Here is a 16,602-nt window from a genome sequence, read left to right as displayed (position 1 = left end):
CTGTCAACAAACACAACCCCGCTCACCCCCCACCCCACCCCAACACCCCCACCCTGTCACCTCTCTCCTTACTGACCTGGCTCACACATTATTCTGCTCTGGTTCTGGGTTATTCTGTGACCTTAGGACTCTGGCTGGTGTTTCATAGCAGCCAATTCCTCCCTGCTGGCACTGCCAGTCTCTGATTAGATGCTGGCAATCAGTAGGCGAGACTTCTGGCCCCTGATGTCTTTATTCCAGGGAAGACCTGCTAGTGTCCTCACCAATGCCAGATTGGTTTTTGGTTCAGTGGGTCTTCTGAACAGGTTCCTCACCAGCTCTCTTCAACACCTTCACAGGGGTGAGTTCCCCTTGTTTTGGTTTACACCCTATCTTTATCTGCCACAAAAAGTACTCTCACGTTCCTGACTAAATACTGAGGGATCCAAACATGGTTTCTGATGGCTCAGTCTGTCAAAGGACATTTGCTGCCTACTTGTTTTTGTGCACATCCTGAGATCAGAAAATCTCATTGGCCTTTTAGAAATTGTAGGCACCACAGCCTCCGATGTCTCCATCTGAGCAAGCCCCCACACCCTTCAACACCATCAGTATCTTATGGACTCACACAAACTAGGAATGCCTCACTGTTTGACCCCTGCCAAGTCAGAACCACCCCCAAAAAGGAGAGGATAGGAAAGAAGAAACATAGGCGATGAGAATGCAAAAAAGAATGATTTGAATTAAAGAGTTATTGGTGGTGTGAAGAAAGGAAAATGTCTCCTTAGGTTGAATTGTGCCTCTGTTTTTGTTTTGGAAAAGGGAATCCCCAGGAATTGCTGATACTTTGTCCTCAAGTCAAGTTCAAACCATTAAATGAAGGAAGTACCTCAGCTTGTCTCGGTCTGCTTTGGAATCTTTGTGACAAATGTGAGGTAATTATTTGGCCTGAGTGATGTGGTGCAGAGGTGCCACCTGCATCCTGCAGCCATCTTCAACGCAAGACAAAAGGTGCCTGCTGAGCCACAGCCAAGCTTACTGTCAGGCTGGATGACTAATGGCAGGAGGGAAGGTAAAAAGGTCAGTGCAGGTTTTACCAGAACGCTCAGGCACAAGGGCATCCAGCGGTCATGCCTAGCAATGGGAACAAAAGAAAAGCCCAAAGTTGGATTTGACTGCTTGCAAAAGAATTACAGTAGTGTCCCTCCCTCCATAGGGTTGAGCTATGTTTCCGCGTTGGCGGGACAATCCTGCACTGCTTAGATACAGCCTGGGCAGAAAGAGCTTTAGTATCTGCAGTTCAGCTAGAGTTACCTTAGATGGCAGCATGTAAGTTGACCTTTCCAGCCCTCAAAAAATAGGAGTCAAGTGTAAGCCCAGTATGGAGCTTTAATACAGGGATTGGTTTTGTTTGTATTTTCTAAGTATAAAAGTGTTATATATACAAAATATAAATTAATATAAAATATGAACTGTTATTGTGGATGTGGCTAGTCACCATTTTTAAATGTGAAAAATAAAAGCAATATGGCACAATTTACTGAATATATTAACTGTATCTTTAACTACAATGGAAATGTTTAAAACCTGAATAATTCATTGGCTTCTATACCCGACACAGAGTTATTTGAATTTATTCTCAGTCGCTTGTTCTATAGTATCTTTGTAAAGATCCCCTACTCCTGAATATTTGTATTGCTTTTGATTCCAGAGTCATCCATCCACACTTTCTGTCCATCCATTGAATTGGATCCTCTGCATTTTGAACAATGTGATGACAGTTTGTGCAAAACTATAACCCATGCTTGGACATGGAAACCAGACAAAACATCTAACAGGGCTGCACACATACTTCCACTCATTATGGAAGTTTTTTTCTCTGTCGAACAACCATTTGACAACGATCAAATTGACAAAGGCACAAACACGATGCTTCAACAGGCACACATCTAAATGACATCCCACCAAGAACATTGGAACCCTGTCAGGGGAAGAGGCAAAAATAACGGTCCCTGACAATGCTTATCCCCTCCCACAACCCAAGCACACTAGCCACCCAGCAGTGTCAATGACTAAGCTCTGTGTTATGCACCTGCTGAGGACCTTGCTCATGGTATATCTGCAATGTGGGTGTTTATTCTTTGCAGGCATATCTAGATCTCATCAGCTACATGGGATCTGACTATGTCTCAATCGAATCAGCTGGATTCGGGCCACCAATTTCACAATATCAACTTTCCCCTTGCTCCATTCTAAGCCATTCAATTGTTGTCCTGGACGCACACAAAATCTCCAGTATGGAAATTGATTTTCATTTGGTTTTACATTTGAAAACGACCATAGGCTTTCATGTTGTTCTGTTGGACATGCCAGCTGGTACCACTGTGGGTCTTACCTTTTCATGTTTTGTGATTTTCATTACAAAATCCATTCCAGTTTGGTTGCTGGACCCAGAGAATTTTATGGCTGTTGCATCCAAGTTGCTGATGAGTCCAGAACCAAGGGTCACAATCTAAGGATATGGGTCAATCCATTTTGGACTGAAATGAGGAAAACTGTCTTCACCCAGAGAGTAGTGGCCTGTAGAATTCTCTGCCACAGAAAGAGGTTGAGGCCAGAACATTGAATGTTTTCAAGAGGCAGTTAGATATATTTCTTAGATATAATACAGGCCATTGGCCTCATCTTGTGAAACATGTACTGGGGGGTGGGTCCTTGAAAATCAACGAAATCGTTTCACCACCAGCAGAAGTGCAGTAGTCAGTGTTCCAAAACAAAATCTGAGGCTAGCAATGATTTTAAGAGCAACATCTTGTTGATGTAGCAATGAATTTATGGAATGAAATATCTAGCATTATGACAATATCAAGATCACTCAGGGACCACAAAAAAAAGCCAAAGTTAACAGTTTCCAGCAATACATCATTCAACTACAACAAAAGCATGAGTACCCGTTATACCACTTCATTAACTTGGTTAGACGCATACATATTAGGAGCAGGAGCAGGAGCAGGCCATTCTGGGCCCTTCTAGCCTGCTCAACCATTCAGTAAGATCTTGGCTGATCTATTCATGGACTTAGCTCCACCAACCCGCTACTCACCATAACCTTTGGTTCCTTTACTGTTCTATCTTTGCCTTAAGAATTTTCAATGAGGTAGCCTCAACTGCTTCACTGAGCAGGGAAGTCTACAGATTCACAACCCTTTGGGTGAAGATGCTCCTCCTTGACTCAGTCCTAAACCTGCTTCCCCTTATTTTGAGGCTATGCTCCCTAGTTCTAGATAAGTGCCACTAATGAGATAATTCAAAACATGAGTAGCCAAACCTAAGCCAGTGGGGTATCATTTGGTAGCCAATCATATAACAAGCACAGATGAAGAAACGTGGGAATGTTTCTGCCCAACTGTACTTTTTCATTGCTGCCCCTTGCCTCATCCCACTGTTATCCCTCCCACTCAACTTCTCTTCAGACTTATGCTGATGAAGAGTTACAGAACACTATTCCTTGCTTGAGTGGTTTATTAATCATGTGCCAAAATGTCATCTGGTTATACAATGACACGTTGTATCCAGGAGCAAACCTTTCCTGACGGGATGTCTACACATCCACATTTTCCAGCAGGGGTCATTGGATTGTCAAGGGTTATTCGTCCTTACTCAGGCCACTGAAAGGCTCTTCCTCCCCAATCAGTATGGCTTGCTTACACACTGGGTGGTACAATTAATGAGGTGAGTACAGCTTATGTTAACTGTGTGAAATGGAGTATGACAATTACTTATGTAGGTAAGAGTATTGCAACTTGTTAATTGTGCAGTTTGGAAAGGGCAGTGTCTCTTTAGTGACGAAAGCAGGAGGTTAATATCTTGGTAACATTGTGATTAGCTGTGTGGATTGGACAGCAGTGTGCCTTATTAATTGGATGGCAGCGAGGTGAGGCATTATTGATTGCATGGACTGAAAAACAAATCATCTTATTAATTGTTAACTTTTGTCCTTTATGTTTACAGTTCGTTGCAAGGTCTGTGGCACAGACATACCTTCCCAGACTACACCTGTGCTTTCCAGTTTGAGAATGTGTGTGAAGCTGTATTATTCACCTGGGCCTTGATGACACACTTTAAATAGTGAAGTGATTAATGTTGATTCCTTTTCTTAGAATAAAAACTAAACAGATAAAACAAACTATCCATTACTTCACTCTTTATCTTGACCTTCATCAGACCTCCAGAACTAGACGTACAAAGGTATTGAAAGTAAATAGAAAATTACAGATATGTCACTCCTTTCACGTCCCTGACAATAGGACTATTTTGTTTAATTTCAAACATTTTCTCCTTCACCTGACTGAATGCCAGCAGCAAGGAACTGAAAGGATGCAAAGGTTGATGAGCAAAGTGGTGGTTAGTTTTATACAGAACGATAAAATGATGATGAACTTTGGTTGAAGGCCGAGCTGAGAGCCTGCAGGCATTGGCTTTGCATATCAACAGTGTGACTCCATTTCTCATCTCCCCGGAATTTCCCAAAAAGCACTCAGTTGTACCAAATCATTAAAAATGACTCAGCACCATTGTGGCAAGTGCAATACGGAATGGTCAATAAATACCAGCTTTCCTGGCTATTCACGTACCCTGAGAATGAACTAGAATCAGATGGAAGGAAAGATAGCATTCCAATTATGCTTTCAAGGGATTTACAGTACATCCGTTTCTTTTGAAGTTAGGATTCTTCGATGCTGGTAATTTTAAATAATGAATGTTATTTTCACTAGATTTTTTTGTACTATCCTATATTGCTCAGTTTTGTTTTCAGGGCAGGTGAGACTCATATTATTTATCTGAGTTAAAAATCATACAACACCAGGTTATAGTCCAATAGGATTATTTGGAAATACTTCTAGTACTCCTAGTAAGGGATGACTAGAATCTCTGGGAGCCTAAGACTTCAAGGATCACTTCAGTGGTGGGGTATTGCAAAGCCAAAAATCAGCCAAGAGCTTGGATATATAAGATCCAACATCAGCTACGCCAAAATGCAACAATCAACTAAAGAGAGCCCTCCTTTCATTAATGGTGAAAGTGATACACAAGCAGTCAGCACATAATATTAGGAAAAAGAAGAAAATGCTAAATGCTATTTCAGATTCTGTGATTTAACTCACAGATCCTTAAACATTTAGTGCACCATGTTTTTGTACAGAGAAACTAGTACTAATGTACCACTGCTCAAAGTATCTCATTGCCCCATGCACCTATAAAGAGATTTCTAGGACTTCTTGTACTAGAGATACATTTAAATTCACAGCATAATCCAAGCACAAACTCAAAAGTATTCATTACTGTAAGCTATCTGCTCTCAGTTGTGGGGTTTAATGGGAGGTAATGGTGCAATGGTTATGTTACTGTGCTAGTAGTCCAAAGCAGCAGACTAAAAGTCTGGAATTAAGAGCTCAAGTCCCATCTCAGCTAATGGTTTTTTCATTGGCTTCACTTGAACTGTCTCTAACGTGCAAAACACTAATTTGCTTGGTTAGATTCAATGGTACTGACATGTTCTTTTGACAGGTAGGTTTATGGGGTGCAGTCAATTGAATGAAAGACATTGGAAACAGTTTCTTTTAACATAAAAAGTAAGACAGTTCATTTGAGATGTTCATTAAAGACAGGTTGTTCAAGGGACTCCTTATCAGCCACACCATTACATTCAACTCTTCTACTTCATCTATTCATTTCACAGCAATAGTTATATTTGTAGAGCTGGGTTAGAGATTTGATAACATCCAATAAACTGGGCTGAGGCTGCTTTTATAGGAGAGACTGAGCAGCTTAGTTATATACTCTCTAGAGTTTAGAAGATTGAGATGAGATCTAATTGAAATCTATAAGATGCTAAAAGGGGATTGACAATGTAGATATAGAGTGGCTGTTTCTCCTTGTGGGGCAATCCAGAATGAGATATCATAGTTTTATACTTAGCGCTGGCAGATTTAAAGCAGCGATGAGGAGGAAATATCTCTCTCAAAGGGTGATGAATCTGTGGAATCCAAGATCCCAGAGTGTGGTGGATGCAGAACACTGAGTGCCTTTAAGGAGGAGTGAGTCAGGCTAAGGGTTTATGGAGAGTAGGAGGGACAATGGAGTTGAGATGAGGTTGCATTAAATGGCGGAGCAGGTTTGAAGAGCTGCGTTGCATATTCCTGCTCCTAGTTCTTCTGTTCTTATGAAAATTTCGTAAATGATGGTGACAACACATTTGACAAATATTGTACTGTCTGTACTTACAATGAAATTCCTTACACTAAATCATAATATTGTATGTACATATATTGCAGATAGTCATAAGTCATACATTGAAATTGAAAAGAACTGCAGTTGTGTGGCCCTGCACTGTTAATTGTATTGGCAGTGGACCATCCCCCCACTCAACAATGAAAGCTGCGTTGTTGGCCTGCATAGTAGGAGATGAATAAAACATCCCCCACATCAGCATTATCTTCACTTTGTGCTGTTGGGGATGTTTTCATTTTGAGGGTAAGGAGTGAAACTGACCCGTTATATTACCAGCACAGACTGCGTGCACTATCACTGGGGTTTCAGTGACTGCCCCAACAGTGACAAGACGGCTTGTGGCAGAGTGTTTCCTGTAAGCCACATGGATAGAGTCAGATTCACTGTCCCTAAAGAGGAAGCTCAAGTGTGGGCTGGCACTCACTGTGAAAATCTGGCAGTGGAAACGGAATAATGAGACGATCCTTTATGTACAGTGCTCAACTGCATTCTTCTCTTTAACCTGGACACAATATATCTTACTTTGGGTCTGACGTACACTAAAGCATGAGAAAAGAGAGCCCTCTCTTCTCGTTGAGACAAAAAGACATGCTGAGACATTCAGCTGCATTGTCAATGTGGAAATGCATTGACCCCCTTTTGTTTTATCAGCTTCAAACCATGCTCACCAGGAAGTAGGCAAACCCTGTTAACTGGCACGTAATGTTCACCTGCTACACGTTGGTTGTCTGCTTGGGTAGGATGCAGCAGGAATGATCACCCTTTGCATGTTTGATGAGCAATTTATTTTGTTTCACAAATGTCTCTTGTGCTCAGAATGCAGAAGGGTCTGTTTCTGTGCTGTACACCTCTATAACTCTGAGTGCACATTTTCCCTGCCAGTCTTGGTCTCCTCCAGGACTGTTGTCTGGGTACAGGAAGCTTTCTGCTATCTCAGCCAGGTTACTGCAACCAATGGCTATCCTATCCTGGAGAGTATCAAAGCTGAGGTATAAAATCTACCACTCATTAGAAGTTTCTAGTAGGCAATCGAGAATGGCTGTTGGTTTTATCTCCCCTCCAATTCAGTAGCATTGAGTCCAATTGTGGCATGGTGCCTCAGTGGTTAGCACTGCTGACTTACAGTCTGTGTGGGTTTCCTCCAGGTGCTCCTGTTTCCTCCCACAGTCCAAAGATGTGCAGGTTAGGTGGATTAGTCATGGGAAATGTGGGGTTACAGGAATGGGGTAGGATGTTTGTCACAGGGTTGGCGTGGACTTGATGGACTGAATGGCCTGCTTCTTTACTGTTGGGATTCTATGAATTGCAGAGTTTAATCCTTGGTTGTCTCAACTAAGGTCAGTCAATGCACATGCCTAAATTTTATACAGGACTGGAGCTGAAGCAATGACAATCAGTCAGTAGTACATGGGGCTACAGTGGGATTTGGGAGATGTGAGCTGAGAAAGATGAACTAGGGTTCCCACACTCTGAAAGAGAGATACTTCATGCAGGGGATGAGTGTTTCAGTCCTTTTGGGAAGACTCCCTGTGTTAAATCGCCGATTATATATTTCAGTGGTTCATCCAGGCCTTCCCTGGGATCAAGGGAACATAAAAACTAGGGGCAGGAGTACATTGAGTCCCTTTAATGTGGAAGCAGGTCATTCAGCCCATGGAGTCCATACTGACCCTCCTAAGTGCATCCCACCCAGACCACCCTAACCTTGTAATCCTGCATTTCCCATGGCTAATCCAGCTCGCCTACACATCTTTGTGGAAACCAGAACAACAACAGAAAAAAGGAGAAGGTGTAAACTCCTTCCAAGGCCGGAATCAAACCTGGGTCCCTGGCACAGTGAGGCAGCAGAGCTAACCGCTGAGCCACGATGTTGTCCAATGCTTTGCACTGGCTTTCTCTCCATGTTTTTTAAATCTAATAAATTATCGATCTCTTTCTTGAATATATTCAGTGACTTGGTCTCCTCTGTTAGTGAATGCCTCAACTGGTGGCAGTACGGGGGCTACATTCCCCAGGAGCCACTTTGCCCTGGATGCAATTGGGGCAGACGTGAAAAGATGGCGTGCTCCCCATGCCTCCACCCTCTTTCCCAATTATACACGTACTTGTTTCCAAATTCCCCTGTGGGGAAGGCATTAAATTCCTGCCCTTAATTGCTGATGTGATGGAATTTACCTGTGCATAAATTTTAGGCAAGTGCAGGATAATGTGATATACTCTGTGGAATAGTTTGCTGATGCCCAGTGCTATTGACAATCATAAGCCATTCAGCCCATTGAGTCTGGCTTCACCATTCAATAAGATCATGGCTGATCTGATAACCCTCAACCAATATTAATGATTCAACCATGGGTACTAAATGCGGGATTTCCAAATATGCGAATGACATTGAGTTTGGTGGTAATGTGAATTGTGAGGTGAATGCAAAGAGGCTTCAACAGTTATTAGGCAGACCTTGTGAGTGGACTAAGGCATGGCAGATGGAATACAAAGTAGATAAATGTGAGATGTCCACTTTGGTAGGAGGAATGACAATGCAGGAAATTTCCTAAATTGTGAGAAACTGGCTTGTGTTGATGTACCAAAGGACTGAGTGTCCTTGTACACAGTTCGCTGAAAACTCAAATGTTAGTGCAACATGGAATTAGGAAGGCAAAATACTGAGCTAGTCTTTATTAGAAGAGGATTTTGAGTACAGGAGTTGTCTTGCTTAAAATGTATAGAATCTTAAGAGCTTTGCACTTTGAGTGCTATGTGCAGATTTCACCACTGTACCTAAAGAAGGAGAATATTTGCTACTGAAAAAGTGTAGTGGAAATTTACCAGATTTATTCCCCAGCTGGCAGGGCTGTCCTGCTTAAGGACACTGATACAGTATTCTCCACAGTTTAGAAGACTGAGAGGGAATCTAATTGAAACTGACAAAATTCTTCAAGGGCTAGACAGGGTGGATGCAGAAATTATCTTTCCCCTCACTGGGTTTGAACCAGGGGACATAGTCTCAGCAGAAAGCAGCACACTATTTAGCATCGAGATGAGGAGGAGGGGTTTCCTCATTGAATGGGTGTTGAATCTTTAGAGTTTTCCCCAGGGGGCTCTATCATTTAGTGTATGCAGGATACCGATTGCTAGATTTCTAGATATAATGGCATCCAGAGATATATAGACAGCACAGCAAAATGGACTTGAGGTAGATGATCAGCCATGATCCAGAATGGTAGCTCAGGTTTGGGGGTTGAATGGCTTACTTCTGGCCCTATGTTTCTACGTTCCCAGCCTATTGGAGATGTGCTGAAATACAGAAGGCATGGCAATATGGTGGGGCAAGCAATGGGAGAGGAACCTGATGTCTTCCTGTCTGTATATTGCCAGTGTTGGTAATGTTGACACATCGTTGTCCACTTAAGTGACTATTTAAAGGCCACTTCCCTGTGGGGGATGGGGTCCTTTTTCTGATCATGGGACTTTACCATAAGCAAGAAAATTTGGCTCCAGTGCAGTTTCACATCAAAGTGCTGGCCAAGTCAGGTTGCCAAGACCCATCCCAGAAACAAAATGGCAGTTTTGAAAGAAATAAACATAAGGTAGCATTGCTTTCATACTGGCATGGATTTTATCTCCAACAAGCTGTTTTACCTTATGTGGCAATCCTTACCTCCTGTTAGGTAAGAAATTGTTTAAAAAATATTTGGATAAGTACATAAATAGGAAAGGGTTGGAGGGATTTGGGCCAAAAGCAGGCAAGTGGGCCTAGTTTATATTGGGAATATGGTTGACATGGGCTAGTTGGATTGAACAGTTTGTTCCCATGCTGTGTGATTTTATGACTTTATGTCTAGATTTCATGGTATTGAAGAATCTAATAGAAAGTTATTATAAGTACTATGGACAAATATTGCATTCCTCAGGCACATAAGTGTCTGAGACAATGTTAAATTATTACTTGACAATAACAGTCTTCCAGTGCAGTGTTATGCTTCATGTGATCAGATGGAATACAAGACATTTATACACTCAGACCACGTGCTATGATGCGTGATGATGTCATAAGCTTGTCCCTCAGAGGGATAGTGCCATATTGACATGAGGCATAACACTACATGACTGTCATGATCTCAGGAGTTTTCAAAATACCTTACAGTTAATGAAGTACTTTTGAAGTGTAATCACGATTGCATTGTAGGAAAAGAGGAAATTATGGAATTTCTGAACAGACTTTAGATTTTTCATCCCTTAGAAAATGTAGACAAAATGGCAGTGCATCACCACGTTAGAGATATAGCAAATATTCTGCTGTATAGAATGAAATTGGAATGTGATTTGTTACTCTAGGCGTCATAAGGTGGATATTTGAATGATAAGAAACAATGATCTGTATTTGAGTAATTGTTTTAATAAGTTGAGCACTTACAACATGTGCCAATTCAAATATAGACCTGAACTGATAGTAAACGTCGCCATTGATATCCAAACACAGCAAGCTTGGTGATAGGTGGTATAATCACCACCTGTCACTCTTTTACGCCTCCACTACCCATTAAAGTAAGTGCTTATCAACTGATTAAAGTACATCACCTTTTGGATGTGAGAAAAATATTCAGGCAACTAGGACAGCAAGAAGGAGCCATAACGATGGCCCTGACATAGGACTGAGAGAGAAAGAAGGAAGTAAGAGAGTGTGGACAGGACCAGTAACACCTCTGGTTAAATAAGAATACAAGTTGTTTTTGGAACAGGAAAAGACTGGGTGTAAACTGTTTTCCCTTGGTGTACATTTGCGTTTAATTTCATAGTGCAAAATAAATTCAAAAGAGAGGGCATTTTGTGTCTACTTGAAATCAGAAACAGTGGAAAATCTTGGAAGTAGACATTTGATGAGAATGGTGAAGAGGAAAGCCGAGTTAACATTCTAAGACAACCACTCAATCACAGCTAAAAGACTTGGGGTGAGATATCATTGGCGACTTTTTGTAAAAAAGGGTCTCTGTGCCTGACATCAATCTATATTTTATTCTTTCAACATTCTGACAGAACTGCTTTGTTCTTCAAGCATTTGCTGTTTCAAATTTTGAATTGTTGTGGCTCAGGGAATTAAGTTTTAAAATATAACAAGCACTTTTTGCGCTTAAATTATCCTTTGTGAAGAAAACTATTCATCTTTATCAATAATTGCAGGCTAAAGGTCTGTGAAAGGCCCTGGAAGGTTAAAGTCTGGGAAAGTTCTATCTGATATTTGACCCCTAGCTCTGTACTTACTATATTAACTATAAATAGAGATTGACATTCTGCTCTGTCTATGCTATAAAGTTATTAACAAAGGGCAAATTTTATTCATTGTACTCACATATATCATTCTACTCCCTTGTTCTTTTAGCTTTAATAGTGAACTTGATATTGACAGAACAATACAAATGGTCATTTTGTGGAGGCCTTTTATTGATAAATTGTTTATCAAGGAGATAAGTAATAATCATAAGTGAATAAAGTGGATCTCTCTGTAGTATTCAAAGTGGCACTCCAAGTGGAGGGGAGCCTGCTAACCTGTATTATCTAGAGGACAGAACTGATCGATAGAGAGGCTCTGGTGAGAGAAACAGGCTGAAGGTTTTCATAAAGCGCTCTGTGCGTCAGCTGGGTCAAGGCATGTTCCACATATTGGGCCTAACATTCAAGGTTTTCTTTAATCCCAAGAGTAATGAATGACCCAAATGGGCCATGAGAGGCAGAATGGATTGGGAGGGTTCACAAGAAAATCTCCAACATGAAATAGAGACAGAAAATGCATCTAAAATATAACCATATTTCTTTCTTCCAGATGGAGGCCTAACGAATGTGGATCTCCAGCATTTGCAGTTTGCTTTCTTCCCTGCAAGCTCTCCGTTCCTCCTACAGACGCTTCCACTACCTTCATCACCTCAAGGTGTTGACTTCAAATTTTAAAAATTCCTTCATGGCTGTAGGCATTGCCAGCCGGACCGGCATTCCCACACATCCCTTATTGTTCTTGAGAAAGTGGTGAGCCATGTCCTTGAACCGTTGGAATACTAACAGAATACCGACAGTAGGTTCAGTGATGGTAATGCCATTAATTGTCAAAAAGAAATGGTATCTCCTTTGGAGATGGTCTTTTCCTGGCACTTGTATGGCATGAATGTTACTTGCCACTGATCAGCCCAAGCCTGAATAGTATCCAGGCCTTGCTGTGCATGGTCACACACTTCTCCAGTGCACATTTATGGAGTCATAAATGCACATTGTACAATCAACATTCTTATTTCTGACCTTTCAATGGGAGGGAGATCATGAATGAAGCAACTGAAGATGAATGGGCTTATAAAACTACCCTGAGGTACTTCAGTAGTGATGTCTCAGGATTGAGTTACTGAAATCTTACAACCACATCAACTGACAGTGTGCCAGGTATGACTCCAACCAATGGAGAGTATCCCCACACACTCCCCCATCCCCCACCCCCAATTTCCACTCACTACTTTTGTTCGGATTCCTTGATACCACACTCAGTCAAATGCAGCATTGATGTCAGGTGCAGTCATCTCACCTCACCTCTGGAGTGTTCGTGTTTGGATCAAAACATGTTGGGGTTCGGAGCCAAGTGAGCCTGATATAAGCAAACAACTATTGGGGATCAGTGTATTGCTATATAATGTTTGTTAACACTTCCCATCACTTTGCTGGTGATTGAGAGGAGACTGGAGGATGGTAATTGCTGAGTTGGATTTATCCTGGTCAGGGACATTTCTGGGCAGTTTTTCACATTGCCAGGTAGATGCCCATGCTATATCTACATTAAGACAGCTTGGCTAGGGAAGTGAGCCCACAGAGCAGCCTGGGAACATTCGTCTTCAGCACTATTGCTGGAAAATTGTCCAGGTTGTGAGTCTTTGTGGAATCCAATGCCTTCCCCTTGATATCATGTGGAGGGAATAAAATTGTCTGAAGATTGACATCTTTGATGCTGGAAACATCAGGAGGAGGATCATCCACTCAGCACTTGTGGCTGAAGAGGGTTGCAAACATTTCAGCCTTGTCTTTGACATTGATAGGTTTGGCTTTCCAACTATTGAGGATTCTGCAGCCTCTTGCTCCAGTTTGTTGTTCAATTGACAACCACTATTCATGACTGCACGTGACAGTACGACTGAGTTTCCTTGTGATTCATTCTTTATGGGATTGCTCAGCTCTGCCTACCACATGTTTGACACAGAAGCAGTCCCGTTTTGTAGCTTCACCTCATTTTTAGGTATGCCTGACATGGTCCCCCATGCTTTCATTGAACCAAGGTTGACCACAGGCTTGATAGCAATGGTATAGTAGGGGATATAGTAAGCCACAAAATCACAGATTGTACTGAATGCATTTATGCTCTGTTGGGGGTCCACATTTGTTCAAAATCTACCCCATTGAACACTAACACTGGCACACAGCACAATGGATGAATATAAAGATGGGACTTCATCTCCACAAGGACTGTATTGATACTGTTATGTTACACAAATCTGCACCAGGATTGGTGAGGTATGCTTCTCTCCATTGTTGGTCCCCTGACCACCTACCACAGACCCGCCTAGCAGATATGTCCTTTAGGACTTGGCCGGCTCAATCAGTAGTGTCCAATTCTTGACGATGGATATTGAAGTCCACACCCAGAGCTCATTGGATGTACCTCCCATGCTCAGTGTTTTTTGCAAGTGTTGTTCAACTTGAGGAAAGACCAATTCATGAGCTGAGGGGATTTGGCAGAGTTGGGGAGGGCATTGATAGGTCTTAGCTAGCAAGAGGTTCCCTTGCACAGGTTTGATGTGACACCCATGAGCATTAGATTCCAGGACTCCAGAGACAAAGTTGATGAGACCCCGAACAATGGCCACATGATTGTACACCACTGTCCTGCTACCTCTGGGGGAGGTGTCCTGCTGATGGGATAGGACATTCTTATGGATCATGATAGTGGTGTCCAGGACATTGCCTATAAGGTACGACTGTGGCAGGCTGTTGCTAGGATGGTCTAGAATAGTTTTCCTAGTTTTGGCAGCAAACTCCAGATGTTAGTAAAGAGGACTTTGCAACCTCAACAGGCAGGTTTTACTATTGATTTTTCTGGTAACTAGGCCTGTCTGCCTTATTTCACAATGAACTCTTATGTAACAGTTGACAACTGTGGGCCTTTAGGCCGGTTCAAAGAAGAATTTAGAGTCAACAACATTGTTGAGGATCTGGAATCCTGTGTAGGCCAGACCATGTAAAGGTGACAGACTTCCTTCCCTGAAGGACAGCAGTGAAGCAAATGGTTTTTTTTTTAATCACTATCAACAATGACTTCATGATCATCACTATTGAGATTGGGCTTTAATTCCAGATCAAACAATTTAATTCAAATTCCACCTGATGCTGTGGTAGGATTTGGACCATTGTTCTGGGAAAAATAGTCTGGGCTTCTGAATTGTTAGCCTAGTGATACACCATCGACTTCCCATTGGGCGACAGTTCCATGGGTATGCCTGCTACTTCACTCATGAAGCCTTTTCTCATGTTTGAGCCTAATAATGCAGCTGTTCAGTCATAATAGTCGGGTCAAGGAATAGAAAGGTAAAAAAGAACGTATTATGTATTACATAACGTTGGAGGCTGAGGGATAACCTTATAGAAGTTTATAAAATCATAAGGGCCATGGATAAGGTAAAGACACAAGGTCTTTTCCCTGACATGGAACAGTGCAGAACTAGAGGGCATAGTTCTAGGGTGAGAGGGGAAAAATTTAAAAGGAACCTAAGGGGGCCTATGGGAGGATATTGTAACTTCTCAAGTGAGCACCTGTAGTAGGGGTTGTTATAGAGTGATAAAAGGTTATAACTCCAGCTGGACTGCTGAGGATTCCCTATTCTCAGTTTGCACACTGGCTGAAATCAACTAAATCAGCAAAGATCAGGGAGCAGACTGGAACAATGTCATTCTATGCTGCAGGTACTGAATGGAGAACATCACTGAATCATTGGGCAATCTGTGGAATGACCATAGAGGGCCGAAGCACAATCCAGGGAGTGGTTTTTAAGTCAATCCGTGCTGCTTTGAAATGCTCAGCTGTCTATCATTCTGATCAGAGGCAGAGCTCGCTGGTTGGGCTAACCCTGTGAAAGATAGAGCTGAAGGTTACATTTAAACAAGTGAACTGAAGTATTAATGGAACTTGTTTCAGCAATCTAGACACAGTACTGCTGTGTTTGTTGGAAGCGTTCGCTAAATTCCTGTGGTTTGTTTGCTGTTTTCTTCACAGAAACTAGCTCTTGTAGCCTTGAGGTAACCTCAGCACACACACCTGACTGTCACATTTTTCTCATCATCAAATACAGCCAGTTTCTAATTTTGTCACTGCTCTAATACTAGTCTTGTTGTGCCCAAAATGAAGATCTGCCTCCTGATGACGGCTATCTTTTCCATATTCAAAGTACATTCAAGCGCAATTCCAAATATGCATTGCACTGGGCCCATAGTAACACAGATAGTTTCCACCCAGATTCTAGATGTGAGGAACAGTCAGAGTGGGCTTGAAACTGTCACTGTTTTTCTCTCCATGGATGCTGCCAGATCTGCTGAGCTTCTCCTGGAATTTATGCTTTTATTTCAGAATTTTGGCATCTGTAGTAATTTTGCCTTCATCTTGATCCCTCCCTGTGTTCAGCTCATGGGATTAATCTTGTTTCCTCTCCACCACTAAAAATGTCTGTGCTTTTGCTGCCCCTCTTTAATTACTGTGCATGGTATGGATTATAAACGCAAGGCCACAAAATTGGAAAAAGCTCAAAACTAGTTGCAGGGATCACAACGCTGGGATATCCCACCATATCCATCACTTTAGATGGAGGCAGCATGTAGACACTGTGCTGCATGCCAAGTTCAATGATTGCTGCATACAATAGAGGTGCAACCAGCCATTGAATTTCTTCACAGATGAGCAGTGGGTGCAAACTTGTGAGTGACCTGCCGAACTGAAAATTGACGAGCAATCTTCAATGGGAGATGTGTTTGGCCAGACCAAATGCTGGAAGTCATTTTACAAGTGAGTTTTACCTGCAGAACAGTCAATAATGGAAGTACAGCACAAAGACTCAAAGACTGCACTGCAACTGTGGGGAGCAGTAGAGATGTTATCTCTCTATAAGGGTCGAGGAGGCATTCTAACAAAACTCTGAGAATACCGTGAGATCAGATACTCCTCAATGATCAAAATTAATCTTGAAGGACCTGGGTTCAGTGCTCTGGAATATTTAAAGACCTCACGAATAGCAAACACTCCTGAATCCACCTTTAATTGTC

General features: G+C 42.0%; 1 protein-coding gene across 14 annotated transcripts in view; it reads right to left on the bottom strand.

Moving 5' to 3' along the window:
- Positions 1–16,602, bottom strand: part of prdm16 (PR domain containing 16) — a 704,876-nt gene that overhangs the window by 391,700 nt on the left and 296,574 nt on the right. The gene's annotated exons all lie outside the window — the stretch shown is intronic.

The sequence above is a fragment of the Chiloscyllium punctatum genome, chromosome 16 (genome assembly GCF_047496795.1).
Source record: "Chiloscyllium punctatum isolate Juve2018m chromosome 16, sChiPun1.3, whole genome shotgun sequence".
Taxonomy (NCBI): Eukaryota; Metazoa; Chordata; class Chondrichthyes; order Orectolobiformes; family Hemiscylliidae; genus Chiloscyllium; species Chiloscyllium punctatum.
Note: the sequence above shows the minus strand (reverse complement) of the source record. Positions and strands in the feature narration are given on the sequence as shown.